General features: G+C 40.6%; 1 long non-coding RNA gene across 3 annotated transcripts in view; it reads left to right on the forward strand.

The window, feature by feature from the left end:
- The window catches only part of LOC131415287 (uncharacterized), a 93,023-nt gene extending 81,944 nt beyond the window's left edge, over window positions 1-11,079 (forward strand). For 2 of the 3 annotated variants that reach the window (XR_009222392.1, XR_009222391.1), the window contains one exon: window positions 10,536-11,079. This is a non-coding gene — a long non-coding RNA (uncharacterized LOC131415287). Of the gene's footprint in view, window positions 1-9,170; window positions 9,319-10,535 lie in introns of all 3 variants that reach the window. The other variant, XR_009222393.1, reaches the window with a different exon arrangement.
- Window positions 11,080-12,389: the final 1,310 nt, after the last annotated feature.

The following is a 12,389-nucleotide window of genomic DNA, read 5'->3' on the forward strand; positions in this document are numbered from 1 at the left end:
AAACATGAATGCATAAAGATACATGCACCCCTATGTTCATTGCAGCATCATTCACAATAGCCAAGACTTGAAAGCAACCTAAGTGCCCATCAAGGGACAAATGGATAAAGAAGATGTGGTATATATACACAATGGAATACTACTCACCCATAAGAAACGATGAAATGCAGCCATTTGTGACAACGTGGATGGACATTGAGGGTATTATGCAAAGTGAAATAAGTCAGAGGGAGAAAGTCAAATACCGTATGATTTCCTTCATTAAGTAGTAGATAATAACAACAATAAACAAACACACAGAGACAGAGATTGGATTGGTGGTTACCAGAGGGGAAGGGGGAAGAGGGAGGGCGAAAGGGATAATTCAGCACATGTGTGTGGTGATGGGTTGTAATTAGTATTTGGTTGGTGAACATGATGTAATCTATGCAGAAGTAGAAGTATAATGATGTACACCTGAAATTTATGCAATGTTATAAACCAATGTTACTGCAATAAACAAAAAATTAAAAAAAAAATACCCTTCTCTCTCTGGGAAGGTTGCCCTAAGGGAAGGGGAGAGAGAGGTCACTCTCCATGTGGAACTGGAGCACTTCTCTAACCGCCTTCCCATCTCATATGCTTGTCCTGCTGGAATCCAGCGCTTCACACAGGGGTATCCCTTTCCTTGATGATAACTCATTTAAAACATGATTTTTATTAAAAATCAATGTCATGAAGTAAAATGCAACTTTTGCATGTTTTATTTAAAAAGATCAGGGCCAGCCTGGTGGCGTAGTGGTTAGGTTCGCACGCTCCGCTTTGGCAGCCTGGGGTTCACAGATTCAGATCCCAGGTGCGGACTTAACGCACCCCTCATCAAGCCATGCTGTGATGGTGTCCTACAAACAAAATAGAGGAAGATTGGCACAGATGTTAGCTCAGGGACAATTTTCCTCACCAAAAAAAAAAAATTAAAATTAAAAAAATAATTAAAATAAAAAAAGAAAAAGATGAAACAATAGACTTCACAAAAATTAGAAGCCAGTGGTACGCCACTCAGGATAAATCTCAGATTTGCACTGGTGCTTGTCCTCTCGTCTGCCCTTACAAGTACAAATGATGGAAAAATTTAAGAGTCACAGCCTCCTTTTTACCAGCCCATAGAGAATAGCAAGGGCCCTCCGGTTTAGACTCCAGATCATTTTCAAAGCCACATGGTATCCTAGGGCAGTTCTCAAACATGTCAGACAGGAATCTGGACCTAACGATTCTCTGCACCAGATTTTAATAGGGAAGGTCACACAGGAACTCTGATCCCAGTGCACATAATTTAGAAAGCATTTACTTTAGTGAGTTCAAGTCCAGACTTCTTGGGCAAATCTCTTAAACTCTAAATCTCAGCTTCCCCATCTCTAAAATGGGGAGGATACTTTTCTTAACCTCATAATGGGCTGTGGGAGAATGTACACAATGACATATATAAAAGACCTAACAAAGCTGGCCCTGGATAAAGGTGACGAATTGGCAGTCGCTGCTAACTTCTTTTGTGACCTTGTTGTTATTCTAAGAAGAGATTGTTTTATGGCCCTCGAGGCTTTCAAAAGAACTAGGAAAGTAATCCATGCCGCTGCCACTCCCAAGTTTGAATGCTGCAGACCTTCAGAGAGGTTCAAAATTGAACTTCCCAGAAGGGATTTCTTGAAGCTATGTAGGGTGTTATTTACATGAACGCCATGCACATGCTGTGGTCTCCAGGAGCACCAGAGCCTGAGAGGAACATGATTATTGTATCATATTAAGACCTGTAATGAGTCTCGCATGGATGGTATTTTCCGTTTGCCTGTCTTGGGGATATAAATAGCATCAGTATGACCCAGGCTATTATCTTACTACTAGCAATGATGGTGATGATGATGATGATGAGAAAAACTGCATTTTCCAAGACAACTACTTTATTTGAAGCAGGAATAACCTAAAGCAGTGTATAACCTATTCTGCACTTCCCTGTAGCCCAGCACATAGAATAAAACACCAGGCTCCTGTCAACCTACAAAAACAGAAACCAGTTTAAGAGGCAAAGCATTTATTTGGGATCAAAGAATTGCAGTTTGGGGAGCACAGATTCAGGTAGAAACCCAAATATAAAGGCAAAGAAGGGAGGTTGTATTACAAAGAATTGTAATTGGAGTTGGAAGCAGAGAGCTAGTCTTGGCTAAACATTGATTGGCTATTAATTCTGTCTTCAGAAAGTCCACAGTCCTCAGTCTTTGTGATCAGGATGTCTGTTCTGCTGACTTCTCAAACAATTGCTTGTAAAACAATTGTCGTTTTGTCTCATTCCAAAGTTCAAAGCAGCAAGGCAATTTCTCTGGAAAGGCAGCTCTGACTCCGTTTTAAAATGGCTCCACTGTAGTCGATTTTGACATTCCTTTTGTTGTCCTGGCCATTTGGGATTCCTTCGTTCCTCACTGTCCTTGGTTTAACGGTGGATACCTTTCTTTGTGTTTGTCCTTCAGTAACATCAATTCTGAAGAGAGCATGAGAGGATGCACTTTAATAGAACTCTATTGAGAAGGGATATAGATGACCTCATTGAATAAGTTTTTCAGACAGTAGGTATGAAGTTGGGAAAATATAGAGCGGTTTGTTAGTGAATGAGAAGCACACAAGTTTTCTTCAACAGATTGTTTTCATTGAGAAGAGTAAATAACTATCTCGGAGAAACAATCTTTGAAAATAAGCCTGATACCTGCCTTGGAGTTAATAAATGGCATCTGCTCAGCACATCTATCAGTATCTCTGATGAGTTTTTTTATTTTCTCTAGTAAATATTTAAGCAATACATTACTTAAGCAATGTAATTGATGTTCAGTTTAATATGCATAATTTACTTATTGGTAGTGCTAATGATGCAATTATTAATTATGGTTTATTATTAATTAGAACAGTTTATTCATATTGGAGCTCTTGGTCAAAATACATATTGGCATGCCCATTTTTGTCTTTGATTTTGCCTAGGTGCTGTCCTTGCAGTGGTTTAATTTTGTCTTTTTTACTCAAGATTATATATAACTTTACAGTAAACATAGTAAGAAACAAAATTATCTTTGTGTGACATTAACAATTTGGTGGGTTCTTTTTTATATGTTTTTGAATAATTTCTTTAGATATTGGTGTTTATTTCTGTACAAATGTGCACACACAGACACACAGGCACATGGGTAAAGACCACATCAGAATGAGTTACGTGTGCCTTTTTGCCAGCTTAGGGGCTTAATAAAGGGAATTTTCAGATTTCTACCTTGTTTCTTTTAAGAGTAACAAGGAAGTTAGAAAATGCTTCCAAAGCAGGGTCATAGGAATGATATAACCATTTTATTAAATAAAATTATTCTTAATAGTTTGAATGATATTAACATTAGCTTATGAGAAGTTTCTCTTTATTTGCTTTCTAAAAAGCCCCAGACCATTTTAATGACCTTCAGCAGAAATTTTGGCTAGTTTAAAGACTTCTAGAAAAAATTCTAGATTCTATATATGATTGAGATTCTATATATGATTCTAGATTCTATATATGATCATGAAAAATGGTCCATAGCCACTTAATTATTACCAGTATTGAGTTCCTAACACTTTATTCTTGACAGATACTCATTTCCTGTCTCTCTAATTTGTACCCAGTTAACTTGCTCATCATTGATGGATATATATTTCACTGCTTTGGTGCTGGAAATGTAACATTTTGCCACTAGTATTTATTCCCATGCTCGCTCTTTCTTTTATTCTCATTGTATAATTGTTGAAAGTTTGGTCAGTAAATTTACTGGTAAGGACTTTCGTCTGTCATCAACATACTCAGGAAAACCTTTCTTCTGTGTTCAGAAATGTGTTCAGACAATTTCCTTCTTTCTCAGCGTGTTGTCTTGATGCCCATGAAAGGTCATCGGAAAATAGCTGCAGATGCCTCTCTTCTTAATAACCCCTCACTAAACACTGGGGATCAGTGGAGGAAAGACCACAAAATAGGACCTGTTGTTGTCTTGACTTTTCTCTTCTACTTTTTCCTCCTTTTTCTTTCCTTTTATGCCCATTGCCATATGTCTGAGAACTTTAACGTAAGTGGAGTAGAATAGGTAGGCTATGAAGCGAGTGCAAATGAGAAAGACAGAAAAATTAAAATGAGACTTATTGTGAGAGAGCTTTGATTCAGCAAAGTGTTCTCACATCTACTGTGGACACATGATAAGATACTAGGCCAGGTCGTGCAAGTGCAGAAAAGTAAAACCACTTTGTCCCAAGGAACTAATGTTAGTATATGATATAAGGGATTTACCAAAATAACTGACCTCAAGGTGAAAAATGATGATTTCTGTGCGAGAGAGGTGAAAAAAGGTGCTATAGCAGCTCAGTAGGAAAGAGAATACTTGCTACAAAGCCATCAGGAACAGTATCTGAGCGATGTGGCCTTTGAAGGATTGGAACCTATGCAAAGTGAGTAGGAGAATGCTCCCGTGGAGAAGGAGCAGCGGGAGCACAGGCCCTGAGAGGGGAAGTGTTGGGCGTGTGGGGAGAACTGAACATACCCATCTGGTTGGAACGCAGGTGGGTGAAGGGAAGTAGGGAGAAGAGAGGTGTCAAGTTAGGAAAGCGGGTGGCAGCCAGCCCATGGAAGGCCTTGACTGCCTTTTGAAATAAGCATGAGGAAACTCGTGGTTTGTTGTTTTCTTTTGTAAGTGACAGAGTGACCTGATGAGAGCTGTGCTTCAGGAAGATCAGTATGGCCGCAGGGTGTAAAAGAGACTGGATGGGATGTCCACTTGGGAGTCGAGGACAAAGGTCCAGCAGAGAAACAAACCAGGTTCACGGCAGTGGGAATGGAGAAGAGATGAAGAAAGTATAGCGTTTTCTGACTTTTTAGAGATTGGGCAGGGGGTTAAGAACGGACCTGTCTAATGTCAGGTGACTATTCTTCAACCAGGGATAGAGTGGATAAACCTCCTTTGTAATATGTTTCATTTTTATGTGCTGAGGGTCAAGATGTCCTCTATGTACAACCAGAATTCATTACTTGCTCTGACTTTTATTGTGTACATGCTACATTCCAGGCACTAAGGATACAGAGAGGGAAAAGATGCAGCTTTTCTCTGTGAGAACTTGGACTCCAGCTTTTGTTGAAGCCTATACGTTCAAAAATACTCCACATAATACACAGGCCACACGTGGTCATTTTTCTCTTTATAAATGCCTCCTATTTGTTTAAGATTTTTCTTCAGTAAAGACTTATCAAGTGTCCACTACGTTAAAGACATTGTGTTGATCACTAGAAGTCAGAGGTGGATAAGGAATCGTTTTTACTCTTGAAAAGCTCCAGTGGAGGATAATATCAGGGCACCTGCTGGCCTGTCTTCTCCTTGGTCAGATAAATGACCTCAATTCCTCTTCTCCTTTCTCATAGTCCTTCTTTTCTACCCTGTCGATCATTTGTGTTTCTTTTCTTTGATTCCTTTTCAGCGTCTCTACCTTGACCAGCATGTTGTACTCTGGAAGGATCACGTGCATGTTGCTTCTCTAGTACATTTCAGAATCACATTGACTATATTACCAGGCCTTTCTTTTCTGCACTTAGCCCCAGGAAGTCCTTTGTCCTCATATATTTATCTTGTTTTTCTTTCAGGATTTTAATTTCCTTATTTCATTGTTCTGCACTTCTGTTTGTTTGTTTTAATTTTTTTATTAGGCTCTCCTCTTTATAACTCATCAAGATGATTTTAGACTTGAGTCTTGTCTTCCAGAGCGTTAGCAGTGATCACCTGAGTTTTCTGTATTATTAGGGAAAGTTGTGATCCAGTGAAACAAGAGCGGACCTCACAGTCACACCTGGATCCAGAGTGTAGCCCCTTCCCTTCTCTCCTCACTGATTTTGGACAAGCTACTTATCCTGACTGCTTCTGCTGCCACAGTGTCCTCATTTGTAAAATGGTATTAATTACACCTCATGGTGTAATATTAAATTAAAGTTATGTAAGATACCTGGCACATAATGTACGTCTTCAAAAAGGTCAGCCTTCTCCTTTCCTATCTAATTTAGTAGCACCTGGGCAATTAGTCAGCCGACTTTAAATTTCTTCACAGTTAACAGTATCTTCCAATCTCTACTTACTGTGGGTGATCATAAAACTAGGGTTTGATTCTACCAGGTTTGCCTCTTAATTGATCAAAAGGATCTTTTAAAATAGGGCAGAGAAGGAAATTAGCCAACTGATAAAGTAAGATATTAATATATCAGGAGGTGTTTAAAAATAACAACCTAATTAAATATTTTTCCCATTTTGCCATGGTCTGTGAACCCTTCCTCACAGATATTTAGGACCAATGGTTCTCAAGTTGGATTCTTCTTCATCTTGTGTAGGGAATCCCCTAAAGGGGTACATCTAGATTCCTGGGTCCTACCTCAGACTTGGGGTCCCCAGGGAATCCAGCTATTGCGTGTTTCAGAAGCTCTCCAAATGATTCTTAAATTCTCTATAATTGGAGAACCTCTATTCTAGAATATATTGAACAGAATGACACAATTAATATAAGCCTTATATTAAAGAACTTCATTGTTTGAAAAATTGTATGTTTACTAAATGAGAGTTAGGGGATTACATGACCCCACTCTCCTAAGACCCCAGGAATCCTCGTTACATGTCTAAGGGCCACGTTTTGTGCGTGTGGCTCATTGGCTGTGTGAAAGACACGTCACACGTCTGCATGCAGTTTGCTAGATTCTGTACAGTTTTGAGCCTCAGAAATACTGATTGTTCTAGCGAGCATATAGAATTTATTAGGTACACTTACTTTTTGATAAGATAGTGAAGGACCAGTTTCAGGCAGCAGTCAAAGCTACAAGGGGTTCTTGCAAACAGCTACAGCTTTGTGCAGGCAGCTGTGGTCCTTTCTCCCCCTGGAATAATTTTTAAGAGCCAAACATAAGCTAGACCATGACCCAAGGCACAAAGTCTGGAAGAAAATTTGAGGGACGGTAGATTTTTATTTTAATGCCTTCAAAGTTTAGTTTCAAACAAGCTGTTGGGAACGTTCACTCTTAATGGTGCATCCTCAAAAACGTTGACTTCAGAAGCAGCCACTCACATCCCTTTATTGATTATTCACTCTATATGAAGAGTGAACACAATTGATACCTTACTAATGACAGGTTGTTTCATTTTATTACTTGACCATGATTTGGGAAATGCAAATGCAAAAAACAAAGTTATTTCATCAGAATAGTAGCAGGACTAATAATTCTCTTGGAACTCTTAGTGCCAGATAGTAAGTGGTAAGGCTTTGGTAGACCATCTTACCGACACGGTATTGGCCACGTCAGTAAATGAGAGCAGTAACTGCCATGAAATTAGAACAAAAGTAAAACAGGAGATTAGTTTTTTAGAGACAGTATATATCAAACAATCCAGTATCTCAGGTTTATGTGAAAAATTATGTTTCTGATTATAACGTTTAAGTCGTACACGCTCTGCATGCTCTATGGTAGAAATTAGGGACAAAGGGAGAGTTACAAACTCAAGAGCATGATCAGGTTGCATATTCTGCATAAACTGAGAATGTAGGTTATTCCAGGAGCAGTGAATGACTTTGCATCCCAGGAAGAACACAATGATATGTAATTTAAATGAAAAATCTTGGAGGTGTTTCGTGATGATGTATAATAAGGCACAACTGAAAAAACTAAATGCAGACTGCAAGGAGTTCCAATTCTCTGAGCAGCAAGACACAAATGAACTCACAATCATCTGTAAAACCAGGGTGTTGCTACTTTTAAGAAAAAGGAGAGAAATCTTTCTCTGCAAGAGGTAAAAAAACAAAACATGTGAATTTTAGTTAAAATAGATTCCCTAGTCCATAAAGTCATAAAAATGCTAGTACAAAGTGGCTGAGGCTTCCTCAATTGAAATTTTAGAATATCTTTTGGGACCTGTGCTCTTTGAAACACACTTGGAGAAACGATATTTTTACATATTTCCACAGCTTTCATTTTATTTTCTACTTTTATTTTTTCTCGTGTCTCATCTCATAAGGTTTCTCAACCTCCTCAGTTTTTCTTTTCAGCAGTTCCCATGGTTGTTCTCCCTAACGTTTTTCTCTCTTTTCTCCCCAAATAACCAGGAGTGTATTTTGGTGTTTGGTTTGCCACTGAAACGTTTTGCATGTTGTGAGAATGAAGTATTTTGTTGCTTGAATTCACTTCAAACATTGAGCCCAAACACGTGTTTCCCCCAGCAGGAAGCCGGCCACCTATTTCTGTAAATAGCACCAGCATCCACCCAGTCCCTGGCCCTCTGAGACCTGAGCGTGCCTGTGTGCAGCCAGAGGGGTGCCTTCTGTGAGGCCCTTGTGTCCTTTCAGATCCGGTCGCTCCTTAGGTCAGACATTGGAGGGTCCCGGCCGATGTGAGGCAGCGGCCTTCCCATTGCTTTCTGAACGTCCTTCCTTCCTTTCTTCAGTGAGCCTGTGTAGTACTGCACTGTTATTCTCCTCAAGGCACAGCTCCACTATCCTCTGCGGTTCCTTACTTCTTAGATTTATTACAGGCTGTTCCAACCAGTAAACAACGCCCATTACACCATAAAACCTCAGTTACCCAAGTGCTCTCCTCCACTGCTCCCTGACCTGCACCCAGGCTCCAGCCAAGCTAAATGAGTGAATGATCACAGAGATCTCTTTGTGCTCCCTACCTGTCTGTCTTGGCTTATGAGGCGTCCTTCCCACCCATCTATCGGAATCCTCTCTGTCCTTCAAACCCATTTGTATTGCAACCTCTGACAAGGAGCCTTTCCAGATCTCCCTCTTCACTCTTCCCCAGTTGGGTTCTGTAGCTAACCTGTGGGACTTCATGTGGCTTCTTGTATTGTGCCCTGCAGGGTGAGATGTCAGTCTTACTCATCTCAAATTCCCCTGCAGAGCCTAGTTACAGCACCGTGGGCATAAAAGGTACTCACTCAATAAGGAGTTGTTAATTTGAAGACTATGAAAACCACGATTAGCTGTACCGTATGAATAGGATTCCTCAAGCAAGTGTCCATTCCAGGAGTGCTTCCAGCACTAATTTGATCACTGATCGCTCCCCTCCCCACCTTTAGGATGTAACTCTGAGTAGTACCACCTTCTGCCTTTTTCTCCTCCTTCAGCCTACTTATGAAGAGTGACAAGAGGACCCTAGAGCTCTGTGCTCCCGGATAAACCCACAGCTCCTACCTCAGCCCTCACGTCTCACATCACTCTGCCTTGAGATCATCAGAATTCATCTCATTATGCCCTTTTTCTCAAGAAGCCCAAGTGTGTAGCTCTCCTTTCTTCCCCTAGACCTTCACCCCTTCACCATCCTGTACAACCCTATCTCCTTCCTCTCTCCACTCTCAAAACCCTTCCTCTGTGTCCTCTGGGACTCAAGGTCAGTCACCAGCAAATTCCATACATCCTACACTGGGGGAACTGTTTCAAAAGACTAGCAAGGTGATTAATGTGAAGAGAATTTAAGAAAGTTAACATTAGTCTTAAGCACTGTAATAGGTGTTACTATCTGAGGCTCATCAAGTCTCCAAAGATTCTCAACCTGTATTACAGAGAGATTCACAATTCTAAGTGCAGAATGCAAGGACAGGCTCCAGTTATGAACTGGAGACACACTTAGTCCACACCACTCGGCAACATCACCAACAAGGTCAGTGAAGCTTAAGTTGTCGTGGATTTCCAAGTAGGAACCATGTATTCACAAAATACGTGGCAGGCCAGTCTTGCTATTTGAGGGCATCATGGGTACTAATGAGTACGTGGGTAGAGAGGACACTTGGGCAAGGAAAGAGTCCATTGTCTTTTTCTAGCATAAGACAATACCTATAGCCAGAAACATGTAGGTGATAAAAGAATTTAGAAATGTCATCATTTACATGTCTCCTGCTTGGTTTGTCTTAAAATAGAATTATTAATCACAAATTGGTGACTAGATACCTATTTTATTTAGCCAACACAGAACTAAAAAATTGACTAGTTGCCAATGATAGAAAACAATTAGAAGATTTAATAAAAGAAATCAAGATTTCTCACATCCCTCGGGGTGGGAGGGGACAGTAGGATCTGTGACACTGAGTAGACCCGACTGAACAGCGCACGTCTTCTCAAGACAGGCTCTTCACCAGGACCTCAGCTGTACTCACCTGGGGCACCTCTCCTGGCCCCATAGGCAGTTCTGATCATGACCCTTAAACTATACCTCCTATGACCCTTAAGACCAGAACTCTGAGTCAACTCTAGCTTGACAAATCATAAAGGAAAAATCTTGACTATTGTAACTACAAGACTATACAATCAACAGATGCAATTACAATTCAGCAGTTCTCAGTGAAGACACCCTCATGCATTTCCAAGTGTCCCTAAGAGGACAATACCACTCCCAGATGACAGCCACTGAGTTAAGAATTTCAGTTAATGCTGTGTCACCACTTCATTTTCAAGGTCTTAGTATATTTCTGAGACTTCTCTCTCTTCCTTTTCAGTAAAGGTGAAGACCATTCCAAGAATTAGGTGCTGATAGCTGACCAACTCTTTCAGTAGTAGCCAATTTCTTCAGTGACTGACTGCTGACTCCAGACCTACGACCCAGCCTTCTAGACAAATCGGGGAAAAGGATAAAGGACATTTTGATGCTCCCAATAACTGTACACGTACACGAACTGTTCAGTAAGTGGCTTTTTCCTGATTTTATTTCTATTAATGTTTTCTTTCTGACATGAGGACGGTGAACCGATGTTTATCAAAAATTCTTATCAAACACACCAGAAGGAACAATGCCATACAGGGATGCAGTGGGAGAGCTATTAGGGGCCAAAGAGCTGGAAATGAGAAGACCTGAATGAATGACGAAGAGCCCTGGCATAGCTCCTGAAGATGCGAGTGTGAACATTTCCACTGTAAACCCACTGAACGGAAGACTGGAAAACTGGATATTATAATTTATTTAGAACCGATGCTCATAGTATAAAGAAAAATTCATTCTGAGGCTGCTTATTCATTTTTTGAATATAATAATTTTTATCTAAATTGATGTTGCTTTTGAAAATATGCAGTGGAGTATATACTATTTATAAAAAATGTTTCAAATTGTTTGTATTCACGCTGACTTCTTCCTCTTCCCTGATTTACCTCCTTCCTCAATTGGCTGCTTTTTTCCACACCCTCTTCCTCTCTGTTCACCTCCTAAGGGCCCTCATGCAGTCTCATGGCTTTAAATACCATCTTTTTGCTAACAGCCCCAATATTTATGCCCAAAACCTAGATCTCTCCCCTTTATTTCCAACTGCCTACTCGGTATCTCCTTTGGATGTGTAATATCTCAAAACTACCTTGTCAAAAACCACACTCCTGATTTCCCCACCTACCTCTCCAAACCTGCTCCTCTCCGTCCTCTACATTTCAGTAATGCCAACTCCATCTTTCCAGTTACTCATGCCAGAAACCCAGATGGTATCCCAACATCCTCTACATCCAGTTCATGGGAAAATATTGATGGCTCAACTGTCAAAATATATCTCAAGTTTGACCGTGTCTTATCACCTCCACTGCTACCACATTATTCCAAATCATCCTAATCTCTTGTGTGGATCATTGCAACAGCCTCATAACTGATATTCCTGTTTTCACCGTTGACACCCTATGGTCTATTCTAAACACAACTGCCATTGTGATCCTGTTAAAACATAAGCCAGATCACATCACCCCTCTATTCAGAATCCTCCCACAGCTCCCATCTCATATGGAGAAAAAGCAAAGTCCTTCCAGTGATCTACAGAGGTGCCCCCCCAACTCCGACATTGTCTCCCACCACTGTCCCCCGGATTACCCACCCCAGTCACACCTCACTATTTCATAGTCACATCTTGTACCTTTTACGTTTGTCTTCTCACTGCCTAGAATGCTCCTCGTTGGGTATCAGTATATCTCACTCCCTTTCCTCTTTCAGGTTGCTGCTCAATTGTTATTTTCTCAATAATTCCTTCTCTGAGCCCCTGTCTCAGATCTCAGTAGCAACTGCCCCGCCCTGGAGTCCCCACACCATTCTGCACGTTTCTCTGCAGCACTGAGCACCGATTAACATCCTGCATACAGTACTTGTTTACGTCCGGGTCTGTCTTTCCTTACAAGAATATAACTTCCATGAGAACAGAAGTTTTGTTTTACCCATTTGTTTGCTGCTGTTTTCCTAAAATAGTGCATGGCTCATAGTTGGGTACTCAGCAAACACTTGTTGCATAGATGAAGAATATTGCTGATTTTCCGCCACGTTCAAGGACAGCCTAGCACTAGTCGCCATCATGCAGAAGTTCTGGGCGGCCAAGCTGCCCTCTCTGTGC

The sequence above is a fragment of the Diceros bicornis genome, chromosome 16 (assembly GCF_020826845.1).
Source record: "Diceros bicornis minor isolate mBicDic1 chromosome 16, mDicBic1.mat.cur, whole genome shotgun sequence".
NCBI lineage: Eukaryota > Metazoa > Chordata > Mammalia > Perissodactyla > Rhinocerotidae > Diceros > Diceros bicornis.